The following is a 26,976-nucleotide window of genomic DNA, read 5'->3' on the forward strand; positions in this document are numbered from 1 at the left end:
GTGAAGACCAATTTCTGATGGGTAGCTTGAAAACACATTAAATTATGTGAATTAGCTTGATAATACGAAATCTTTGGTTTATGAGTGACTAGAGATACCAGATGGTATTTATGGTGGCCTACAAGATGAATGTTGGATTCAAAATCAATTCTCAAAATCCAAAACCAACAAGGCCGAAGTCGACTTATCAGTCAATTTACATGAGTATTTCAGTAATTTAAAGGAGGCTCATTTTTTCTTTCTTTCTGTTTTGGTAAACAAAAGAGGAAAAATGTGGGGAAATGAATTTGGCAATTCGATATTCTAATTTTTTTTGGAAAAACAATAAAGAATTGAAAAAAGAAAATGTACTTTCTCCTATTGTGAATATCCAAGAATTTTTTTTTTGTTACATGGATTATTGGAGTGGTCAATCCGGCTAGAACTACGTGCCTCTTCTCTAGTTGTTCTCCTCTTCATGCTCGTTCGCATCGGACAAGAGATTGCACCACTTCTGATATTGGTGGCCGGAATTCTGGCTCTGACTGGAAAGCGATTGAAGATAATTGTTAAGATCATGAGAATTTTAGGATATTGAAATTTACAAAAAAAAAAAAATGAAGCTTAAATGCCAAGATTACTAAAGCCCCGTTTGTTTTCTATTTTGAGAAATCTAATTTTGAGTCCAATAATCCGTTTTGACTCAAAACCAATGATCCTAGCCCGACCCACCAATCCTTGTTTTAGGTTTCTGCCAAGAAAAGATAAATCATTGATTTTTGTAATCCTTTATCTTAAATAACCCCATTATGTCAACAACTCTATTTTGGATTCTGTAGTTACTACTCACTAGCAGCAAATGTCCAAAGAGGGAACTGCTATGATGGGGCTATTAATAATAGAAAGTGATGAGATTAACAACAGTTTTACCTGTACACAGAGAGCAATGACATCGGCAAACCGAGATAGTGACTTGGGAGGGTATAGTCCACGTAGAGCAGGGTCCACCATATTTTCTAACGCGCTAATGTCGTGGAGCTGTGGCGTAGCCCACCGGACTAGAGATTGCTCTGTTCGTGTTTTAGAACTGAAAAGAATAAGAACTAATCAGAATAGTGCGAGGGATCTGCTATTTCTAACATTAGAAAAAATGTCCAAAAGAACAAAATGTCATAGTCGCATCACCTGTCAAAAGGCATCCGGCCTGTCAACAGCTCCAACATAACCACGCCAAAACTGTATACATCACTTTTTGAAGTGTATGCCGATGCTGAGGTGCACTCAGGGGCATTGTATCCCGCACTCAAGTTTAGACTTGTGTTCTGGTGAAAAGTTAGTTTCAATACATGAAGAAAATCATGCTTAAGCTTTTAATATTAATGTAAATACTGGGAAAAGTGATGGGAAATGAATATTGGAAGAAGAAGGGGACGTGGACCTTGCGATAAACAACATATTTATAGGTAGACGGGCCTCCCTTTTTCTTTTTCTTTTTGCCAAAAGAGAGGTGTTGCAGCATGATGCACCACCCCACCCAAGACAGCCTCTAAATATCAATATATTTAACAAGGCAAATACAGGTTTTATAGCAATGACTCTTCTTTTTGTAAAATTTGAAGTTTCTTCCCAACTTTTGACTTTTCTAGAAATGTTTAAATAGAATTATTATATTTTAAGACTTTTTTCGCATATTGGCTGTCTTGAGCTTGCCATTTTCATAAACTTGTATCTGACATACATGCTTGTGCCAAGTTAACATAGACAGTTTAGTGGTGATATGCAAGATTTATTAGAATTTCTGAAAACCTGAATAAATGGCGCCATTCCACAGTCTGAGAGGTGGGCATTGAGCTGTGTATCAAGCAAAATATTGGCCGACTTGATGTTCTTGTGAACTACAGATGGGGAGCAAACATCATGCAAATACCTGAAGACAGACACATCATTAGAAGCATGAGAAAATAATACAAGAGATTGGGACTATAGAGGTCGTAACTGTATTTCCAAATGTAGAGGTTCACAGAGCATGAGTTGAATAATTACATAGCCACAAGACAATTAAGAATGCTAGATCATGGTGATGACTATGATAATGATAAATGAAGAATAATTTCCATGGGCGTAATAAGAAAAGTGAGCATATAAATGATCAAATCGTGAATTAATCAGATTACACAACTAAAGTAGGTCAGGGGATGATTAATATGATGACGATGACCTAATTCCAATACGAAATCATTTTATGAAAGATGGCCTTTCTCATTAAGGAGAACAACTACTAGACGACATGGATCCACATCCAAATGCATTTAACATGATAAGGTCACAAATCGAGCTCGTTGTCCCTGCCATCATCGAATGAGCCCAGTCCCTTGATCAAGGGTGACACAAAAGACATCCTTTTAGGTTTTCTCCAAGCCAAAGATTGTTTGCATTATGCAATCTTGCAGATGTGATCTCTGCTTGGTATGAGATCTAGATTCTAGTCCTACTTGTTTGCCTAGTGATGGTAATCAAGATGGTACCATCTTGCTAGTTGATAACTATTCCAGTATTTTTATGGCTACAGTGAACCAGTTTCCAAATCGACAAGCACAACAATTAGGAGATAATGAACATAAGCATACCATTAAAAAATAGAAAAGATAATGAACAGGCAGTGGTGACCAGATTCCACAATGATATGAACATGATGATGACAGTAGTGATTATTACGTGCTGAAGAAGATGACCACGACAATGATGGTAATAATGACGACACCCAAAGAACATGTGCACTGGTAACAACCTGTTCTAAACATTGTGAATGGGAATAACTGATGATGATGACAAGAATGACAGTCGTCTCAGTTACAATAATGGCACTCAATGAAAGGTCACAGACTACATCTTAGGAATAGAGGATTTTTTTATTTTTTATTTTTGGAAAATTAAAGGAATAGAGGATTGTGATAGCAATGATGAAAAATAACTCCTTCATGGGGCAAAGCAGTGGATAAATGCGAGAGGAATACCAAAGATTAACGTAAGTAGGTCAATGACAGGGTGGCGAGAATAATCATAAATGACAAACAACTAGACAAGATCTTGCTGTGCTCCCATGAAATCCATTATTATGATTTTCTCAGTGTTGAAGACCCAACAACATTCATCAGAAGAGAATAATGCAGGTGACAACATAAACTATTTAGATGATGGTCATGGTGGTGGTAGTGGTGCTACCACTTGTCAAACTAATTAGTCTATGAAAACGGTATAACTCATTTTGATTGCAGTGATCAAGACCAAACAAATGCTCACACAATGCACATAAAATTAAACTTACTCTATTGCTCGAGCTGTGCCAAGAACTATCTTGATTCGAGTGTTCCACGTCAATGGCCTGCTGTAATCATCTGAAAGATGCAGGAACTCATGCAGTGACCCACTCTTCAAGTACTGATAGACCAATAGGTGATAACCATGGTCAGAACAGTAACCAACGAGTTCGGTAATGTTTGGATGTTGTAGCCGTGAGATGCTGGAAACCACCTGCATGAAATCTTCAGAACCGCCACTTCGAATAAGTGCAGGGTCAATTCTTTTCACAGCCAAAACCTGAGAAAGGCCCATGAATTACAATGAATATTATCATCATATTAAACTAGATTACAAAGTGAAATTAGAAAGCAGCAAAGATACCTACTGACGCGAAATACTATGAAAAAAGCAATGAATTAACAGTAAAAGTGTGCCTAAAATACAAAGTACATATAGATTCACATCGGGATAAACAAGAGAAACAAGGACCCTGTTTATGACAACAGAGACTGCATAAGAACATAAACTGAAAAAATGATTACTAAAGACAAAGCAGAGTTCCTCATTACATTGATGTGCTCCTCCGGCAACAACCAGGAGCAGCAGTAGACTAGTATTTCCAGTATTTGAAGCAAAGTATTCTCGTCACCCTGTGCCTATGCCTTCCAATACCCTTTGTGAAGCTATGAGCAGAACAAGCAGTTCCCATAAAATGACTTTCTACGATGGTCCATAGCAAATCCTTCCCACCCCAACACACACACACAAATAGAAAAGTGTTCCTGTGTTCGAGTGCAAAAAAATCATGTGGGCCAACATTTTTAGGGTGATCCAAAGCATTCATTTGGAAGGCCCTTCCATAGATAGGGTGTGTACGAAAAATCTGATCCATAGGATCACCCTAACCCATCCAAAAGTGGAGGAAAAATGGACAGACACTGTTTGTCACTTTGTCCACAAATCTGCCCATTTTTTCCCTCCACTTTTGGATGGGTCAGGATGATCCTATGGATCTGATTTTTTGTGGACACCCTATCTAGGTAAGGGCCTTCCAAATGAATGCTTTGGATCACCCCAAAAATGTGGGTCCACTTTGTTTTTTTACTGCGCTCGAGTGCAGGAATAGTAAGCTCATATATATATATATATATATATATATATATATATATATATATATATATATGAGGAAATGGTTTGTGAGCAGCTGCTTAGATAAGCTTATCTGAGCAGAGCTCACAAACCATAGGGAGGGAGACACATTTTTTGGGGGATCCAAAGCATTCATTTGTAAGGCCCTTCCATGGATAGGGTGTGTACCAAAAATCATCCCTATAAGATCACCCTAACCCAATCAAAGGTGGATGGGAAAAGGGGCAGACACTGTGTGTCCATGTTTCTGCCCATTTCCCCCCTCCACAAATGGCATGGTTAGGATGATCCTACAGGGCTGATTTTTGGTACGCACCCTATCCATGGAAGGGCCTTCCAAATGAATGCTTTGGATCCCCCAAAAAATGTGCCCCCCCCGTATGGTTTGTGAGCTCTGCTCAGATAAGCTTATCTCAGCAGCTGCTCACAAACCATTTCCTCTCTCTCTCTCTCTCTCTCTCTCTATATATATATATATATATATATATATATATATATATATATATATATATATATATATATATATATATGAGGAAACTGTTGGTGAGCTTAAGCTCACCAAACTTATGGTGAGCTAGCTTGCCCAATCACATGGGGGCCCACTTTGTTAGGATGATCCAAACCATTCATTTGAAAGTCCCTTACATAGACTGCCCCATTTTTGTCCTCCACAAATGGAGGGGTTAGGATGATCCTATGGAGCTGATTTTTGGTACACCCCCTATCTATGATAAGGCCTTGCAAATGAATGGTTTGGATCACTCCCCAAAATGTGAGACCCATGTGAATGGGCAAGCTAGCTCACCAACAGTTTCCTCTATATATATATATATATATATATATATATATATATATATGAGAAAACGGTTCCTACACATATGTGTAGAGAGTTCTCTACACACTAGCTTAAAATACAGTGGGGGCCCACATTGTTTGGGTGATCCAAGCCATCCATTTTAAAGGCCCTCACATAGATAGGCTGTCTACAAAAAATCAGATCCATAGGATCATCCCAACCCTACGATTTGTGGAGGTAAAATTGATGTCTTTAAACCTTCACAAATTAGTCCATTTTTTGCCTCCACAGTTCGAATGGTTAGGATGATCCTATGGATCTGATTTTTTGTGGACACCCTATCTATGTGAGGGCCTTAAAAATGAATGGTTTGGATCACCCAAATAATGTGGCCCCCACTGTATTTTAAGCTAATGTGTAGAATTATTGTTCATTTAACACGTCAGTGTGGATGATTTTTACCGTTTTTTGCCCTCCCCACATATCTGTACATACTAGCCATGTGAGGGTAAAAAAGGTATGAATGTTCGGAATTATTTGCAAAATCTGTAGCATTAACACGTCGCTGGTAATTTTGAATCTTGATTTGCTAGCCACCTTCTCCAAACGCTACGTATTGCTTATCCTTTGCAATTGTATGTATTGAGAGATTTGTCTTATTAGATGTGATGAAAAACTGCACCGAAATACTATTTTCTTGAAAGGTTGCTAGCAATAATACGTAAAGAAAGAAGCTAGCAATAATAATCATTACGTATTAAAGTTTGGGAGGGAAATTACGGACAACGGGTACCTGGATATGACAATTACGGGAAAAACTACAAAGAAGAGGTATCAAAATATGACAATTACGAAAAAACTACTTTGCCTTCTTAATTTTTTGAGGATATTACGAATTCCGCACACCTTTAAAAATATTTACAAATTTCGGGCACCTTCAGAGGAACAACAGATTATGGAAACCTTTATAGATTGGAGGGCTAGGATCAGCCTATGGAAATGATTTTATGGGCACAACCTATTAATGTTGTGTTCCATCACATGGACGGTTTGGATCAACCTATGATGTGGTCCGTACAATTCTTTGTCGGCCCGTGCATCGCACGGGGTTTTTTACTAGTATATATATATATATGAGAAAACTGTTGGTGAGCTTAAGTTGTTATAACGCCTCCCATTGGTGCGCTTAAGCGGGACCTAAACATTTAAACGAATGGGAGGCGTTATAACAACTTAAGCGCACCAAAAAAATGGTGAGCTTAAGCGCACCAACAGTTTTCTCTCTCTCTCTCTCTCTCTCTCTCTATATATATATATATATATATATATATATATATATATATATGGTGGCCGACCGTGAAATTTACAAAGCAGAGTGTCAAAACTCTGCCCCTTGATTTTTTGATCGAGTCAAACCCCCTTTTTTGACTTTCCACTTGATCAAAAAATCAAGGGGCAGAGTTTTGACACTCTGCCCTTGTAAATTACACGATCAGCCACCATATAATTTCTCATATATATATATATATATATATATATATATATATATATATATATATATATATATATATATATATGAGGAATAAGATTGTGCTGTCGACTGCACCTAAGCTTAGGTGCGGTCGAGAGCCCAAACACATGGGTCCCACATTTTTTGTGCTGATCAAAACCATTCATTTGCAAGGCCCCATCATTATTTAGGGTGTGTACAAAAAATCAGGTCCATTGGATCATCCTAACCCCTCCAAAAGTGGAGGGCAAAAATGGGCATATTTGTGGCAAATGGTGTCTGTCCATTTTTCCCTCCACTTTTGGATGGGTTAGGATCATCCTATGGAGCTGATTTTTTGTACATACCCCATCTATGTAAGGGCATTTCAAATGAATGCTTTGGATCATCCTAACAAAGTGGGCCCACATGAGTTTGGGGCCCTCGACCGCACACTCCTTTTCCTCTATATATATATATATATATATATATATATATATATATATATATATATATATATATATATATATATAGAGAGAGAGAGAGAGAGAGAGAGAGAGAGAGAGAACTAGAAAGTCCTCAAACCCTAAAGTCTAAACAAAAACCCAATACTTTAAGACCAAAATACCCTCTAATGACTTAAAGACTCAAAGTCCTCAACCATAAAGTCTAAACAAAAACCCAATACTTAAAGACCAAAATACCCTCTCATGACTTTAAAATAAATTCACACAAGTGACTCAAAGTGATTTTATAACAAAAAGACTAAGGTAACCCCCAAGTCCTATAACTGAATTGCTCTTTTCTCCAGGAGATTTGCTTTCAAGTTTGAAATGGCGAATTGATCATGTAAGCTTTCCAGTGGGTATGGTCTGATAGTTTGTTGAACAACCTTACGTTTTCAACAGCTAGGCTTAGTGGCTAACAAGGTAACAATGTGAACTGATAAATGTAATGGCTTGGATGGTGCTGCAGGATCTAGAAATTGTGGCAAATCAATAGATAGAAAAATAATAATATCAACCCTTGGAGATGCATACATGCCCATAAATCAAGGATCACTCAATCAATAGTTGGCAATTTGGCACTAAGGTCATAACTCTTCTGTGTGAAGCAGCAGATTCCATCAAGCAGATGCTATAGTCCAATTTAGAACGCAAAACATTGCAGGGTTGTGTAGATTTGACATTCTACAAGCTTAAGAAAACCCAAATATTTAGTGTGATCAGAACAGTCAAGGTATCATTAAACATCAAGGTTGCCAGAGCGGGAATCTAAAGCGGGAATCGAAACAGGAATCGAAAGTGGGAATCGAAGGCTCCCAGGGAAGAATCCTGCTCAAGGTTGCCAGAACGGGAATCGAAAGCGGGAATCGAAACGGGAATCAAAAGCGGGAATCGAAACGGGAATCAAAAGCAGGAATCGAAGGCTCCTAAGGAAGAATCCTGCTTCCTTGTAAACCATATAGCATAACGATTCATGTCAATGAACTCCAGCATAGTAAACTGTAAGCTTGCAATCTTTCTAGAGGCACACAGATGAAGGGGTGCAAGCCCAATGAAATATTTGAAAATTAGGAACACATGTGCTGACAATTGACATTAGAGCAGTAAATTGAGAATTTCGAGGGGTGCATCCATCATCCTCTGCTGTGCTTTGCGCACTTAGGAAATACACCTTGGACCTCCCAAGCAGTGTTTAAAAACTCCTTGACTCGGCAGGGAACTCGCCCGAGTCGACTCCTTTTTACCTCGGCCGCATTCCGCGTTTCACCACATCCGCGTTCCGCATTTTGCCTTACAGAGTCAATAAACTCCTTTGACTCTCCTGAGTTATGACCTTGTCAACCGTGTTAACCGCGTTCTTGGCCGCGTCCGCGCCGAGTCAACAAGGATTTTTCTTGGCCGCGTTCCGCGTCAAATCCGCGTTTTTAAACACTGCTCCCAAGCGCTTTAACTTGTGCAATTTTCACGTCAAGGGTGGGTCTCTAGGCATTTTTTGTGCAGCTCGTGTTCAGGAATAAACCTCCAACACCTTTAAAAGCAATAAATTCTATCCTGAAATCATAAATCTAACAATTCTCTGAATTAAAGCTACCTCTGAGCCCTTTCACTAATTTCTATAATTAAGTGCACTAAAACCATGATGAACATGATAGTTAAGACCTAAAACAAAATGAAACAAACAGCCACAACACTCTGGACCATTTCACTAATTTCTGTAATTAAGTGCACTAAAATCAAGCTGAACCTTATAGTTAAGGCCTACAACAAAATGAGGCAAACAGCCACTACACTCTTGTCATTAGACAAAGATTATGGGCAGCATACATCAATTTCATGTTCATTGTATGTGTTATCTGTCATACTTGGAGAGAGGAAAACTTAGTTTTGTGCATGTTTAATACATTGGACTTTGAACAAACCAGACTTTGCACAAGTGTAAACTGCTATTGTTTCCAGTCAACATATGCAACTCAAGGAAAAGGAAAAGTATTGCCATCAACGGCTTTAGAATATGCTTTTAGTCCAAGTAGAAAAAGAATGATAAATATTTATGTGCGTGCTCAAAAGACAAAAAACCAAGAGGCAGGATGGTTATCTACTCAATTAATTAAATATGAAGAATTACCCAAAGAAAGTAATACCTTTCCATCTGCAAATGTGGCCTTATACACGCGTCCAACAGACCCTTCACCAATAATTTGTTTTGCACCAAAGCTGTTTGTAGCTGCCTGCAAGTCCACCAAGGAATAACTTGTGGCACCACTGAGATCTGTGCTTCTTTTGCCACTTAATCTGTTTGCAAACTCGCTATCGCTTAAAGGTTTGTGCCACTCAGAAGGCGTAGGTTTAAGACCCACTGAAGAAGACGTCTGCAAATTCTTCATAGAAAATGAAGAAGATGACTTCATCGACTTAAGCTCTGCAGCAGGCATAGCTTTTGATCAGTCTCGAGGTAAAGTTACAAGAAAACACCCAAAGATGTAACATCAATAAAGCGACATCTATAACATATATGCATACATGAAATGCCCCTTGACAACATGGGCATAAAAGAACCCTGTCAGGATTAATTTTCAAAATAAAACTTATTAAAAAGAACAGCACTAAAAAACAAAAAGAATCTTAGCACTCGACATGTCTGCGTATGAAAACTGAAAAGCATGGAAAGCAAAACCATAAATAATGGCCTGTCCTTCATAAATTACTTATCATGCTTAACTTGACCTAAGAAGCACAAAATTGGCCTGTAGGAAATGGAATGATCCTTGACAGAGAATCTTTAATAATTTGAGGAATAAAGAAATGTGCAATAACCATTAAGAATCAAGAACCAAAGTTGCAATGAACAAGAAGATGATGTGATGGGTACCAGGGCATCAGATCTAAAGCAACACATAATAACTGTAATCTGCAAAAGGGAAAAAATGGAAATCATGCAACAATTAGACTCTATCGAGTCTCCATTTGATAGCTCTCGTGTCACGGACAAGACGGACTAGTTTTCTGGGTGAACAATGTATGTGCATTATGATCTATAAACTGTTAGATGTGTATTGTCCAACTCAAAATCCAAGTCCCATCGGAACAACAATTTGATAGCTCTCGTGTCACGGACAAGACGGACTAGTTTTCTGGGTGAACAATGTATGTACATTATGATCTATAAACTGTTAGATGTGTATTGTCCAACTCAAAATCCAAGTCCCATCGGAACAACAAGTCTCGGATATGAAGATACACAACCTTGGAAGAACCACGGACAGAATTTCGCAGTTTCAAAATTCATATCAACGAGAGAGATAGGATGCTTCCCATTTCTATTGTCCAACTCAAAATCCAAGTCACATCGGAATATCAGGTCTCGTATCTGAAGATACAAAACATGGGTTCAAATTTCAGATCAAAGAGAAAGGAAGCTTCCTATTTCTGTCATTAAAGAGGTCATCGCATGCTTAAATAAGTAAAAGCTGTTAGAGAGAAAGAATGAGAGAAAGGGTTTGTGTAAGTTAGGGATGTCTCCCCCTTACACATGTATTTATAATAACAAGAGTATAGTACAAAGATAGTTATGCCCTCAGGCATTCTACATATTCTAACAAAACTCCTTCCTCCAGCTTCACATGTGCCTCTGACATCCAAAATCTCACTTCATTTAGCAGTTATTGATTGTTATTGATGTGCACCTTCCACTCACAGTAACAACTTTCATCCCTTGTTCAACAGACCAGAACAACATGAATCTACTTAAATAGAGCTGGTGAGACGTGATGACTTGGTTTTACCTTGGCCAAGCTCTCATCTGAGTTTTACCCCTTTCTTAAATAGAATTTTGCATTCAACATGTATATGTTACATCATTTCGGTCAGAACTGGGAAACATGTCGATTTTAGTATTAAAATATTAGAAAACAATAAATAATGTTTAAAAATAATAAAAAATCATAATAGGCAAGGAAATTATATAAACAACACAATTTGTACTATTGTAGAGTTATATACTCACTATTTCCTATTTTTGCTATGATTTTTTTTTAAAAAGATTAAAAATCATTTAAAAAAAGAAAGAGTATCTTTCTTTGCCATATAGTGCATTAGTGGGGTATACTATACTAGTGCGTGTTACATAATTATATTATATGAATTGCATGTGAAATGCAATAAATGTATTATGTCAGCACGTGCAAATTTCACCGTGCATTGTTATACACGGAATAAGAGCAGGTTGGTTGAAGTGGAAGCTTGCCTCAGGAGTTCTGTGCGACCGTAAAATCCCTACCAAGTTGAAGGAAAAGTTTTGTAAGACAGCTGTGAGGCCAGCCATGCTGTACGACTCAGAATGTTGGGCCACCAAGAAACATCATGTGCATACGATGAGTATAGCGGAGATGCGAATGCTTAGATGGATGTGCGGCCACACAAGGTTAGATAGAATTAAAAATGAAGACATTCGTAAAAAGGTGGAAGTGGCACCAATTGAGAAGAAGATGAGAGAGCACCGCTTAAGATGGTTTGGACATATCCAATGTAGGCCTTTGGATGCTCCAGTCAGAAGAGGCAACTCATGCCAAATTGGTGGAGTAAAAAGAGGTAGGGGCAAACCGAAAACAACTTGGGTAGAAACAGTGAGGAGAGACTTGATAGCTAGGAACATAACAGAGAACATGACCTTGGATAAGATACAAGGGAAGAAAATGATCCACGTAGAAGAACCCAACTAGAGCCAGGATTAGAGCCAAATAGATTCCTTTCACATTCTTCATGAAATTTTTCTAAAGGATTCATTTAGCCAACCCCAACTAGTTTGGGACAAAGGCTTTGTTGAGTTGAGTATTTTCTCACTATTTCCTATCTTTGCCATATTTTTTTTATAAAATGTTAAAAATCATTTTAAAAAAAAGAAAATTTTTCTTTGCCATATACTGTATTAGTGGTATGCTATACTATGAATGGCATGTGAAATGCAATATATGTATTATGTCAAAATATTTATATAAAATACATTTAAAATGTGGTATGTCCTGAATTATTTGGCATGCATGATAACGGATATTATTAGGTGTTTGATGTTGTTAAACAAATATGGGTTTTTGCTTATGTGATGGTTTTTTAGTTCATGCTCAAAGAAACAAAGGAATTAAAGTTGAAGGATGCTCAGTACTACCAGGAAGTCAGTTATAGGCCCTGTTGGAGAATTCTTCACTTTGTGGAGTAGCAAAAAACACAACACAGTGGCAAACCTAGTGCAAAGGCAGAATATCAAGCTATGTGTCATGAGCATGCTCATAGCCTCACACATGCAGCAAGCATGCAATGCTCTGATGTTATGGCCCTAACTCATCCTAACCGAGGTGGCCTAGCCTTGTACCCAAGGCAAGACAAAGACACTCTCAAAGAAGCACATAATACCTTATATTACTTGTTGAAAGCTTGCAAAACTAGGTTTTCAGAAGTTTTTTACAAATGGGGATGCCTTACCTATCTATAGGCTACCTCCTCTCATACCAATGGTTTGGAACTTTCCATGTGGAAAACATCCAAGTCCCAATGCATATCTCTATCAAGAAAATAAATGAATAGAATCTCCTAAAATATCTACAAGTGTCTACACACCTCTAGACTCCCCTAAGAGACTTCTACACATCACAAGTAACCAAAGGTTCTCTACTCCTCCATAGCCTTCTTGAGCCTCCATTAGGCCGATAAAAGGAGATTAGTGGTGACTAATTGTCACCCCGTGACATATGAATTCTGCTGGTACAAAACTCACATAGCTTAGACTTTGCTAACATTTTTACAAAGGGTCTGACAACATATCATCACATCACATAGATTCGATGAGATTGAGGGGAATGTCAGAAGGCGTTTTAGTCTTTATTTACTCTTTGTATATAAGGCATTGCAAAACACATGAGTGGGATAATTGAAATTAGATTCCTTCCTCTTGCCTCACGAATTTACTTTTCTTCTAGATTCAAGGAGTCTTAACAGTGCATTACTTCTAGCATTTTGGAAGCTTGCATCAAATGAAAAGGCATGGTGTTAGTCACCTTTGAACAAAGATGTTGTACCCAGTAAGTGTTAGGATTTTAACCTTCTAGGATTTGAACAAAGATGTTGTACACAAGATAAGTTGTTTCTGCAAACTGTACTCTAGAAGAAACTAATATGCTGCCCATGATAGTTTCAAATATTCTCAATACATGATACTTTAATGTTATGAAGGCTTAAACTCTCCAGCAGTAATAGCTACAAATCATGTACAAGTCAAATGTAGTATGTCTTCCCTATTGGTGAAGTATTCAAAATAAATAGAAAACATGTTCACAAAATAAGCTTAACAAAAGCAACTACAGTAAATTCCGAAATGGTGAAGTTTGAGCAAACAAAATGAAAAAATATACCTACCTTTGAATTCATGGGATACTAGTGGCGTAAATGATCTGCTTTGACTATGTTTTTCCTCATCAATAATAAAATGGGATGCATGTGATGATGAAGATTTTTTTGCAAATAAGGTCATTAAAGTCACAAGCAAAACCAACACAATCATCACTGTTATAGCAATGACTACTCCACTTAGAAGAGACTTATTTCCTTTTCCGCCTTTAGATCCATTGGATTTGTTTCCTTTCTCAGTACTTGCACCATTTCCAGAAAAAGAATTTCCTTCAGTCCTTACAAAAGAAAATAGCGATGTTAAGAAGAGAATTTGACAACTACTAATGTATCCCAAAAATAAATAATCAAACAAAAGCTTACTCAATATTGTTTATATTCATTAACTCGTTCGGGATCGCCCCAGAGAATTGGTTGTTTGCAACATTCCTGGTAACATAACAAGACAAACCTTTTTATTAGGTAGTGCAATGTTAATTAGCAACTTTATCAAACATTGAAAAGTTCTTGATGAGGGAGTAGGGGTGCTTTTCGAGTTTCTCTCATACTATACAATTAAAATTACAATTTTGAATTTGCATTGTTCGGTAGCAAATTAACCCTTCAATAAAGCACTCATAGTATAACTATAAACATATATTTTGATAGTATATCAATTGGTTAGGAAAATAGTTACATTATGCTAAATACTGGTAACAAAAAAAAATAATTAGACAATGAAAATTAATGATAACTGATGGTGAACAATTTTCAAAGTATACAGATGTAGGGGCAAGAAAGTGATAGATGGTCATTTCGAAGACACTTCGGCTCAAATTAGTCAACCCCAAGCCTTGGTATAGCAAGAATGTGAGCCATGTCTGGAGTTAGAAGCCCGAGGAGAGCCTTTTATTTCATGTGAAAGGACCGGGGTGCGGGAGTGGAGTGGGGCTGGCTATCTTTGTGATATTTGGAGGGGGAACTGGGTGAACTTGTCTTCCGAGACTTTGGGATTCTTGAGCAAGGGTTTTGAAATTTTGAAACTCTCGAGAACCCTTCCCTCTTCTCTATATGTGTAGACCTTAAGGCCATGCTTTTGCATATCTTATGAATGAAATAAAACCAGAGCTTTATGCTTGCAAAAAGCTTTCTTCTCCTTTAGATCTTGAAGTGTTTCTTGAGCCCACGTTACTCTAATGCCTTCGGTCCAGTGGTGTGATGCTCTGAAAACTCTCTTCTCTATCTTCTATATCCCCCTAAGATGATATCTAAACCACCGATTTCTCTACTTTGCTTGAAAATTAAAATTTTCTTAAATATTTAATTTTCAATTGCAAAGTTCAAATTTTATTCAAGAGTTTTTCTAAATGCACATGGGTGATCAATCTGATCTAATCTAATAAGATATCTGATGGTTGGATTAATTCAACCACAACCATTGAATTTCTAAATTGAGTTGATCATAAGATCCAACGGCCGGATCAACTTGATTTCAACTTGAGTCGTCTAGATTAATGCCAACAGATTTTGGATATGCATTGAAGGATTAGATCTGATTTTATTGTAGAAAGTGTGTGAAAACTCAATTTCAACCAGATTTTGGACAATTTTGCATAAGTTAAGGATTGAATTGAACAGCCTCTTTGATGTGAATTGTAGGCCCAATAAGTGGCATATTTGTCCATTAGGACATTTTAGGGATTTATTTACATGTTATTTAGTTTCTAGGATTTTTATCTAGCCAACATCACTCTTTTAATCCTACATGGCTACATCAATAACTTGTGAATAAAGTACAACACACATGTCCACTAGATAACAAACTATTGGTTCAATCCCATCTCCGATTATCAATCAAGAATTCAAAGTGCTTTTCTTCCATATTTGTAATGAAAAATGTTCATTGTTTATATATAAATGTAGGAGGATCAATGCAAACATGCAAATTCCATGTTTTCGGAAACATTTACCGTCCCCAGGGAGAAAAAAAATTGGAATCTTTGTCTAAAGAACTGACTTGAATGTGTAAAGCATCAATGCGATATTGCTTTTTGAAATCTCTCAAAATGGAATGTATTCCAAACATATATGTCATGAAAACTCCCCCAAGCAATTGTTAAGGATCCTGAAACGACTCAGTTTTCGCCCTAAAGAATTAGATCAAGTTGATAAAAACTCGTGTCAAAAATTGACTCGCTGAAGTTGACTCAATTTTACTACCTTGGGTGAATTCTTGTTCGAGTACAAGTTGTTAAACTCAAGGTAGAAGCATACAAAAGCTACAAGTCTATTAAATTGTTAGACCACATATAAAAATACTCCTAAAGTAGCTTTTAGAGTAAATAACAAAATGTGCATTAAAATCAATACATTAGAAAAAAATTCTAATCCGTGCAAACTATAACAAGTTAGCACAATCTTCACAGGAAGTTTTGAATACTTAAATCATGTAACTGATAATATTTTAGATCGTACCATAGATACTACGGTAATGTTGTTATGTTGTAATGAGTAAAGAAAATCAATACTTCAGGAAAATAAGCAAAGGTGGCCATTTTTTGTAAAATTTGGAATATTTCAACCAATTCTTAAGATCCTAAGAGCCACATTTGTTAGTTCATGAATTTTAATCCTACAACGTACTTACAGGTCATCAAGAGGAAGAGTTGCAAGAACACCAATTGGACCATTAAATTGATTGTTTTGCAAGTGCCTGTAAGAACAAATAGCCATTGTTAGCTAAAAGGGACTCGGGACAAATGGTTTATCCATGTATCAAAGGTTGTTCCTTACAGAGTGGCAAGACTTTTGAGGGATCCAAAACTCTGAGGCAGGTTGCCTGACAGGCTGTTGAATGAGAGGTCCCTGAATGTCATTTCATCGGCTAATCAATTCATACATAAAATAAATGTGCACAGAAGATAAATCCTTCATAAATTAGCGGTCAAATTGTTGTACAAGAAATCATGGAAAAGGATATCTTCTTAAGAGATCAATAATGAGCATGAAATGGATGATTTGTAGAGATATATCCTAAGATGAATGTCTTAGGATCAGTTAAGGATAAATAGAAAATTTTCAATTGACTATGGTGATATATGAGCTTGAATATTATATTATGAAGATATCCTTTTTAAATAATTCTTAACTGATCCTAATTCTTAACACAAGAATTTTCAATATCATAATGAGCTTGAATATTATGAGCTTGAATATTATATTATGAAGATATCCTTTTTAAATAATATTATGGTGATATTATGAGCTTGAATTTTCAATCTTCTTAGGATCCATACAGTACAGTTTAAATAAACAGCCCATGAACAAATGTTACAAGAAAAAGTATACTGTTGAAACATTTATTTTCTTCTCCATATCAGTTAATCACTTAATCTAGTCTAAGATATGTGGCAAATATTTACAGTACCAGATTGTTCACTGAGTAGATGTCATGGATGGGACATCGCTCAAGAAACAGACCAATAGGATGATCTTAACCATTTTATGGCTCGCAGATGGACAGTTAATAAGAAATTTTACCAACAGTCCACATTCATCAGGTATAAGTATCTGATCTGATCATTAGTATCCCCCAACAAGTATTAATTTTTGGGCAATAGCCCATCCACAATGAAGATGAACAGTCTGGACCTTGTTTGCATTTGCCACATGGAGCAGATTAGCATCACTGATAATGAGAAAAATAAAAACCTGGTTATTACATTATACTTCCTCAATAAATATTCTTATGCAATGAACGGCACATACTCACTTAAACACAATATCTTAAAAGTGGAAAAAAGAAAAAGGAATCCTTGAATAAGAGGTACAACTAGGAGCACCAGGCATGTAGCAAACATGCATGGCACCTTCTAACACAAAGATAGAGACATGTATTTTTCATTCCATCACCTCTAAATAATAAAAGAAAACCTATAGTTTCCATAGTGGGAAACTGAGTGCGAGAAGCAGAAGTGGATGCGAGGGATCTAGAAAAGAGAAAATGGGAGAAGCAAAAAGCTCTGAGGAAATTAAAGAGGAAACATGTGGGAAGGATCATCAAAAGTCAACAAGAAGCATGTAAAGAGGGTTATCATAGGTTAGAAAGTATGTTGCACGGATTCTTTGCCCCCTTATACCGAATCCGTGTCGACACAAGAATCAGACACGGATTCGTATTGGACACACCCGGATTCTTGTTGTAGTCGTGCACCGCACAAACCCTGTTTTTTCGGGTGAATCTGACACATGATTGTCTCTTTTAAAATGCGAATCATGTATTTTTCCCTTTAAACGTGTTTTCTTCCAACTTTTTTTTATATAAAAGCACAACCCGTCATCTCTTAATAAAAACCCGATCGCCTCAACCCTCAACACACGAACACCGAACCCTCTTCCCCCTTCTTCGACTCCCTTAATGAAAGCTCTAATGCCTGAACCCTCCACCCTCAAATGTTTTCATGGATATATATATATATATATATATATATATATAGATTAAAGTGTTCCTGCGCTCGAGCACAGAAAAGCTTATCTGCGCTCGAGCACAGAAACAGGGGTGGGCCACATTTTTTTATTTTTTATTTTTTTTTTGGGGGGGGATGGATCCGGTACCCCCCCCCCCCCCAAAAAACAAAACAAAAAAAAATGTGGCCCCACCCCTGTTTCCAGCACTCGAGCGCAGGAACCCTTTTCTCATATATATATATATATATATATATATATATTATTATTATTTTTTAATATTTAATAAAATTACCAAATCCGTGAATCCTACCTTTTGGGGTTTGGCAAATCCGACACCTCGAATCCGTGTCAGATCCCGACATGCAACTCCAAATCCATGCAACACATGTTGATGTAGGTTAGGGTTACAGGTAGTAAAGAGGGCTCCTCAACTAATTAGAATTAAAAGTTTTAGCCTTTTAGGGAGTCGTAAAGAGGGCTCCTCAACTGATTCCCTTCTTCTTCGACTCCCTTAATGAAAGCTCTAATGCCTGAACCCTCCACCTTCAAATATTTTCATGGATATATACATATACAAATATAAATATATATACACACACACACACACGCACACACACACACACACATTTGTTATTTAAAAAAAAAAATTATTTAATAACCAAATCCGTGAATCCTACTTTTTAGGGTTTGGAAAATCCGACACGGACTCCAAATCCATTCAACACATGTTGATGTAGGTTAGGGTTTCAAGTAGTAAAGAGGGCTCCTCAACTGATTAGAATTAAAATTTTTAGGGAGTCGTAAAGAAGGCTCCTCAACTGATTAGAAAAAGCATCAGGGATTTATAGTTTTACATGTTTTATTCGTGTGGAGTTAATGTTAAGTTTTTGGAAAAAAGATCTACACAAGTTTTAGTTAGAACTTCAGAAGTATTTTTAAGTTTAGTAAATGAGAAATACACTCCTTTGACATTATCGAAAGGAGAAAATTCACCTAAATAGGAAGCATTTTATTAATTAATAGAAAGCGTATAGGAAATGCGCTTCCCTTAAATTTAGGAAGAGAGAAGAATTTAGCTTTCCACGGGAGCTTCCCACCCAGCTAGGAAGCTTCTGGTGACTATATGATAAATTACTTAATTAGTGCAAGTAGGCGGCAAACTTAAATTCTTTTACCAAGTAAATTAAGTAAACATTCTCTTTTGTTCTTTAATGGCTTCCAACGGAGTACATGCCTCTCTTTCTTCTTAATAAATGTAAACAACATTTTTTTATCCTCATCTTCTCCTTTCTCCTCCCATTTCTACCATCTTTCAAAAGTTGTGACCTTTTAGGTAAGAAAATAAAACAATTTATTTTTAATCTCTATAAGAGATGAAAGGGAAACACAATGGCGGGAGCCTCGTGCACTGGGTCGCCCCTTATAAGAGATGAAAGGGAAACACATATTTTTAAACCAAAATTATAGAAAAATCCATTTCCCTCGCAAACCTACAATATCCACATCGATTTCATTTATCAAGACAACAGATAAATTTGTATAGAACTATGCATATAGAAAGTATAAAATGTAATAAAAATGTCACTATTTTGCATACATCGGGATGGCCCTGATCTTATTATTCCTGGGATTGATGAGACCTTATGAAATGATACAAGAACCCATGTGAATTAGCACGGTTCTTGTCACTTGCACCAATGGGAATGGGTGGACTTCAATTCAGGAAGTCCAAGGTGCTTGCTAAAATGGTCCTGTTAAAATTACCAAAATAAGGAATAAGGTAAAATAATGTTCTCTTCCCGATTTCTATGCTAACATTTGTATCATACTATGTTAACATGTGTATCAGTTCCAAGGTGTCTTGAATGAAGTAATTTAGGAAGCTAAGTGTTGCTATCTAGAGTTTTATGTTAAGTGGACATGATTGAGGACATATTAGTATGTAGAGAGCAAAAGAAAGGGCGCAAGGAGATCAACCACAGTTTCTTCTTTTATCAGTTAGTTCTTCAGTTTAGGTCGAATAGCACTTCCTAAAACAATTCATGACCCCATTTTGCCATTTTTATCATGGATAATTTAACATTTTATCTTGCAAACCAAATCAAGGCTTTAAGTGAGCAACTCTTGGAGGAATCTAGTAAGTTATATGGCTCGCACTTTAACCATTGTCTGGTAGCAGCCCCAGCCTAACCAAAGTATGAATGGGCCTAAACAATACTATGCTACACAAAGACAAGAAAGTGATACCGTATAAAGGAGAGGTGAACTTACAGAAAAGTCAGTCTGGGAAGCTGCCCAAACATATCACTTAATTGTCCATTTAGCTGATTATGACCAAGATTTCTGCATACACACAAAAATCAACTGTTTAATAAATTAGCAGTATAGAAAGTAGTATAAGTACTTGAAAGAAGCACTACTTACAGATACTTAAGGTCAGTCATTTGAGAAATTGAATAAGGCACTCCACCGGTGAAACTATTTCCAGCAAGATTTCTGCACATCCAGCCCATAATATTACTACACACCAAATCATTCGGATTCCACTTTTCCTGTAAATATAATAAATATGAGGTCTGCTTATGGAAGACCATTGTACATGACTACCAAAGATTGTAATTCTTTCAAGTTATATTAATGGACTGGTAGGGTCCCGCCAACCCCAGCTTTCCCACCAAAAAAAAGACCATTGTATATGAGTTAACATTAAAATGTTGTGTCATGTAAAGACTATGGCAGCATTCATAAAGGGGATATTACACATTAAATAAGTGAAATGCCTTTATTCCCAACCCTCGCTCAATATATGTCTGCCCAAACATACCAAATTTAGTGGGCAAGTGAAATAAAAGGAACGGCTTTGTGCCATGTAGCAACTTACATGTGAAGTGCATTTGGTGGAAGCTGGTATGGTATATCACCCTGAAGGTTATTCTTGCTCAAGTCACTGTACTATCACAAAGCAAACAATTGCCTTTAGTTGAAACACATTCAAGAGAAAAAAGAAAAGGTGCAAACATGTCGAGTAACAAAAGCTAGGCCTCACAAGTAGGTTACAGAAGTCAAGCTTGAGAGCTGATACCCCATAGACCCAGTCAGTCCAAGACCTGATAGTTTGCTGCTCAATTTTAAAGGGAGAATACACATTTCAGTATCACCTTCCTTGACACAATGAGTAACATATCAAAGGAAAAAAAGCAATGACCTGATTTAACATAACATGGCCAGCAATCAGCAATGCAAAGAAGGAAACTTTCCCAAGTAAATTGAAAACTCGAGTAAGGAAACCCAAAAAGGAGCTGAATCTTTAAAAATGATAGTCATCTTAAACCAAAGAGCAGGACACTAATTTCAAAAGATTCCACAGGAATAGAGCAAAGTTTGCAATAGAAAAGAAATAAATGCTAATTTAACACGGGAAATGATATCAGCACTGCAGTGTTATAATAACATGCGCAAAGAATGTTGTCATTTATTATTTAAAGAGCTTGAAAGAGTTTTTTGAAAACTATAATATCCCTTTGACAGCCCTTTAAATACTAAACGATAAGATGCTTTCGCGCATCTTATTAAAACGGTGGAGTGTTGATATCATTTCCCTTTAACATTTATGTTTTCTCATTATTTATTTGAAGTTATCAAGTATCTCTCTTAGAAATGCTTCTGAAAGTCTTAACAACAGGACTTCACTAATCTACCTTAATGCCATTTTTCATTTCTTAATATCAACAGAAATACAAGCACATCATGATATGTTGTCATTCCTAGTTAAAAGTTTGATCATTTCCTTAAAATTTGATAGTGAGATGACAACAATAACCAATAGCAGAACCATAAGAAAATAATTCCTTAAAGTTTGATAGGGAGATGACAACAATAACCAATAGCATAACCATAAGAAAATAATAGGGTAGTACAAATGGCGATACATTTCTGTCACGGATGAGCCTGAGCACTTGATTCCCTTCCAGCCTTGGCCACAGGGGTCCCCTCCACTTGAACTCCAGCCAGTCAGTTGAGAAGGAGAATTTAAGCTACTGTACATCACTCTGAGGGCAGATACTGAAAAGAAAGAAGAAAAAAAAAAACTAAACCCGATTAAAAACTTAAGAGAAACAGTTTACAACTCAAAAACAACAAACGGAGTTATGTGCAATGGAGTTTAAAGAAAATGTATGTGCTTTTCATAATGTGTAACATCGACGACATTAATAAGATTCAATAAGCTACTCAGTTTTTCACTTCGAAAGAAAATCATGCTGTCCATTATGCCCCATGGCATTGGCATTCAAAACTCTAGCAAATTAACCAATACCCTTTAGTGTCAGTGGGATGTATCTCACAAAGCCAATGAGAAATCGAGCAAGAGCATCCTCAAAAAAATTTGCGAAGAGAAAGAGAAATAAATGAAGGAAGAGAAAGGTGAGGATATGAAGACCATGTGATTTTTAATTATAAGTTACTCATGTGACTTGTACATATGGGCTCAATCAATTACATGCGTTCCAGTTGGCCCTAACAGTGCAAAACATCAATAGTACTTCGAGCTTTTAGATATGTCTTTTGAGTTAGGTCACTTTTCACATTTCATTGAAGTAATTTAAATCAAGTATAGACTAGAGTTTGTGAACTGGGGAAAAAACCACCAAAACAAAGTATAGACTAGGGTTTTGAGAGATATAAATATCAGAAAGCTGATATTTTCACCCCTTATTGTTTTCTCTTTTTAGAACCAGTTAAGGTGGTATTCATTGCATGAGCCAATTTCCTAATAGGAAAAGAAGGTTAAAGGCTTTACTTAGATTCACTCTCACCACAGTAGAAAGTGCATGGTTTGATGGTGATGAAGATTGAGCAGAGAGAAGAGAAAGGAAGAGAAGAATAAGAAAAGAAAAAGAAAAAGATTAGGAAGAATTAGGGTTAGATTAACCTTTGGTCTTATTTAAGTATTTATTACAATAATAATTATCACTATGCCATTCGAGGAAATATAATATCGTCTAATTCCCAACATAATACAATATATCAAAACTCCCCTCATGTGGAGTATGTGTGTGTGTGTATTTAAAGGTTGGGTTGGGTTAGGGTTGAGATAATGCTACCTCTTCTTGGAATTGAGAAGATGTCTTTCCATAACACAGCCCTCCTCTGGAAATGGTTATGGAAATTTGCTGAGGAAAGACCTGTTCTTTGGAAGAAAACAATCTTTGGAAAACAAATTTCACAGTTTTATTACCTTCATTTGCTCACTCGAAACTTGAAACTTCTTACATATCGTAGGTTGAGAATGATAAAAGTGTGTGCGCTCCCGACCCAAAGGGTTCCTGTTCTATCATGTCTTTCTTTAAGATTTTGTCCATGGAAGTGTAATCTAAATTTAATTGACAAAAAAAAAATGGACATGTTCTGTTTTTAAATGATAGAATACTAAACCATGGCATGCTTTTCTCCGACTGAGAATTCAAGCTTTCACGTGGACTCTTATCTAGAAGATCAACACGATGGATCAAATGCAAAGAAGGGATTGGAGGGGGGGAGAAGGTATGGGGTGTTTGGATGGAGAAGAGCAGGAGGATGTTTGATGGAAGATTTGCTCATCTTTTTCTTCAACTGGTGACAATTTATTAATAACGAGGCAAGAAATGCCCAACGACCGAGATGGTCAAAGGGATTAAGCCTGAATTTGCTCATCTTTGCACGTGGATCCGAAGCATGAAGGTTTCCATCATAAGTTGGAATTATTGAAGATTGACTTCGAAGGATACTCGTTTCAAGACATCATAAGGAAGTGGAAGGATATTTTTTTGGTAGGAATCCAAAAAAGAATATGGTGGCTGTTTGGATGAAATTGCTGGGTAGCACCATCAAATTTTAATTTCGATAGGGGCTCCTTAGGCAGCCTGGACCCAGCTTGGGGGGAGGGGGTGTTGGGTGTAAGTGTAGGGATGGGAATGGGAATGTTTTGCACTCCTTTTTATGCACAATTGGAAGAACAGATTCAAACAAGGTGGAAAGGCTAATGATGTTCCCAATTCCATGATTTGATAACAAGACGAGCTCATCTTGTCTTTTATAATTTAACCAGCTGTCAAAAGCTATTACGATTCCCAAAAAAACTTAAAAGTAGCCAATTAAAATAGAAAAGACAAAGTCAGTCCGTCTTGTTATCAAAACATGGTAATGCGAATATCAGCAGCCTTAGGGCCCTCCTAACTAAGATTAGAATATTTAAAGAATGTTTTACGCCCTTCTCATCATTGAGGGCCATTCATCAACACAATTTCTTGGGCTAATAAGAGTAAGAAACTGTGGTGCATTGACAAACATAGTGTACAAATATGACCATGCCAACCTGCATAGGTCTTTGGACACCATAGGTTATGATAAACATATAAAGGTAAGGGCAGAGTATGAGCATAACAAAATGTACAATTTTAAATTCTAAAATTTTAATCCGATTTGGCTAACAATAGAATAAGCATCCTCTGCCTCCATGTTAGAATCATAAAAAAATGAGCATTCTGGAGAATCTTTTGATAGAGAACTTAAGTTTTCAAACTAAAATATGACTGAAGCAATTTTTGTCTAATTAGTTTTGGAGCTGTTTTATTGTAGGCTTTGCGTTTTGCTCAATAAAGTTTATATCATCTCTTCAAATAAAACTTGATATTCATCATAAAATTCTGTGATATGGTCTTAGTATGGATAGGATAAGGGTTGTCTAGATTGGCTTGGGTAAGAGATTTAGAGGAAGTGGTCAAGTGGGTTTTCTATTTGGTAGAGATAACATGTAAGTAGTCTTTTTTAGAATCAAGTAATGAAGAAATTTATCTCAAAAATTGCGTTTTTGCCTTTCCCTCGAAGTGGGTCAAGAGGCTAATCTGATCTTCCCTCTATGAAGATCAATCACATTGCAAACGGATTCAGGTTCATAACAGTTCAAGGTGCAAAACACATAATTCTCTCTTTTTTTCTTTTTTTTGAATGAGAAAAGGATTTAAGAGATGAATCAAAATCAAATGAGTTAAAAAAAAAAAAATACATCAATAGAAGAAGTACCATCAGGAGCGTCGGTTTTTCCATGGACCGGGATCAAGATCCCCAAAACAAAGGCGCAAAACCCTAGAAAGATCTGAACCATATTCACCCAGTCAGAAACCCTAGAATTATCTGTTTTCCATCATCCGAAACCTGAAAATCAAAGGGTTTCGAGGGGGAATAGAAGGAGAAGGTGGGTTTGATTTCGTCATGAAAATGAAAAAAAGAGAATCGAGAAAGAGAACCCCCCCTACGAGTTTCAAACCCTCCGTGATTTTTCTTGGTTTCCGTTGCTTTTCTCAAATTTAGCGAATCGCTGCTAAATTTAGAAGAAACGAGGTCAGAGTTGGCGGGGGAGCTCCACATCGCCATGGAGCCAAAAGCGAAACGCGCGGGGAGCCTTAAATCTTCTATTTAAATCAGTTTTTCCCCGTTTGGTTTCATTTAATATGATTTTTTCCTAGGAAAGTGATGCAACCAAACAGACTAGTAAGGACAAAAAATTTAGAAGTGAGCCATGGGTGGGGCCACCATCTCCAGGATAAAAAATTAGATGTGAGCCATGGGTGGGCCCACCATCGCCACGGTTACAGGTATATCCATCATTATACAAGATGTTTTGATAAGGTGAGCCCCGTAATTTTACATGTATACATAGAGCATCGGTGGGGGTCCTCCATTTTACACCTCGTGTTTTGATATGGTAGGACCCAACATCTCTACTCAAACTTTTGCATATGGTGGGGCCCACCTTTTTTGACAGATTAGCCACCCAAACTTTGCCTCAGGTAGAGCCCATCTTCACCCCAATCTGGGCCCGCTTCCAACACAATAACTTTCAACCATGAACGCTGTTGGGAAACATGAATCCGTTGGGTGATAAAAAAAAAAAAAACGGGCATCATTCATTGGAGCCACGTCCACTAAAAGACAAAATAAAGGAGCTCAAATCCCCGTAGAAGCAATAAATACACCTAAATCAACGCTCACATCACTCCCGTTTTTAATTTATACACGGAATCCCGTTTTCAAAGTGTTTTCCTTCAAACATGTTAGAAATAATAATAACAATAATAATAAAAGGAGAACTAAGTCATTCGTGCACATAAAAAAAGTTAGGGATAATTACATTTACACCCTCTCTAGTTTCTGACACATCCACTTCCACCCCTATAGTTTAAAACGTGACAAATGCACACCTATAGTTTCAATTTGTTTAAGGTTTGCCCTCTCAGCTGAAGGTTCGTCCATAGATTGAAGGATTAGGATGATCCCGACGGAGCTGATTTTTTGGGCACATCCTATTTATGTCAGGACCCATCAAATGAACGCTTTGGATCATCCAAACAATGTGGGCCCACATTATTTGGATGATTTTTTGGTAGTGTTTGGATTCGGGTATGGCCCAAAAAGTCATAATGATTTGATGGTAAACTGACTATAAAAGTATTAAGTAGTGCATAATAATAATAATTAAGAACTGAAAATATAATCTGCTGAACATGAATTCTCTTCAAGGACATTCAAGATGGATTGGGAAGATGAACTTACGAGTATTCGTCATGACGGACATTCATTATATGTTTTATCAGTTTCCTTCGGCATCTCAAGTATGTTTACAAAATCCTTAACATACAAAACACCTTCAAACACAAATAAAATAAAATATTAGAATGCTTTATTGAAAAAATATAGAGCTATTTAAGAAAAATAGCTTTTTTATATAGAGCAGTTGAGGTATACCTTAACTTTTACTCAAGTTTGAGGAGAGAAAGAACAGGTGGACCTCATGAATGTTAAGATGAAAAAGAATCACATGCCATAACTATATTTTTCATTGGGATTTGTTAGGCAATCCCTCTTTTTTTTCTTTTTTA

General features: G+C 36.8%; 1 pseudogene across 1 annotated transcript; it reads right to left on the reverse strand.

Moving 5' to 3' along the window:
* Positions 1 to 120: 120 nt before the first annotated feature.
* LOC143879863 (protein STRUBBELIG-RECEPTOR FAMILY 5-like) lies at positions 121 to 25,463 on the reverse strand (annotated as a pseudogene). The gene is made up of 16 exons (XR_013251418.1): positions 25,121 to 25,463; positions 21,991 to 22,123; positions 21,108 to 21,179; positions 20,943 to 21,008; positions 20,486 to 20,557; positions 20,333 to 20,404; positions 16,388 to 16,459; positions 16,242 to 16,307; positions 13,979 to 14,044; positions 13,625 to 13,893; positions 9,361 to 9,638; positions 3,305 to 3,576; positions 1,786 to 1,906; positions 1,165 to 1,301; positions 910 to 1,066; positions 121 to 524 (listed from the first exon to the last, which is right to left on the reverse strand). The product of XR_013251418.1 is annotated as a protein STRUBBELIG-RECEPTOR FAMILY 5-like (transcript).
* Positions 25,464 to 26,976: the final 1,513 nt, after the last annotated feature.

Source organism: Tasmannia lanceolata, unplaced genomic scaffold (assembly GCF_043159265.1).
Source record: "Tasmannia lanceolata isolate RefF3 unplaced genomic scaffold, GAP_Taslan_0.1 ptg000006l, whole genome shotgun sequence".
Classification (NCBI taxonomy): domain Eukaryota; kingdom Viridiplantae; phylum Streptophyta; class Magnoliopsida; order Canellales; family Winteraceae; genus Tasmannia; species Tasmannia lanceolata.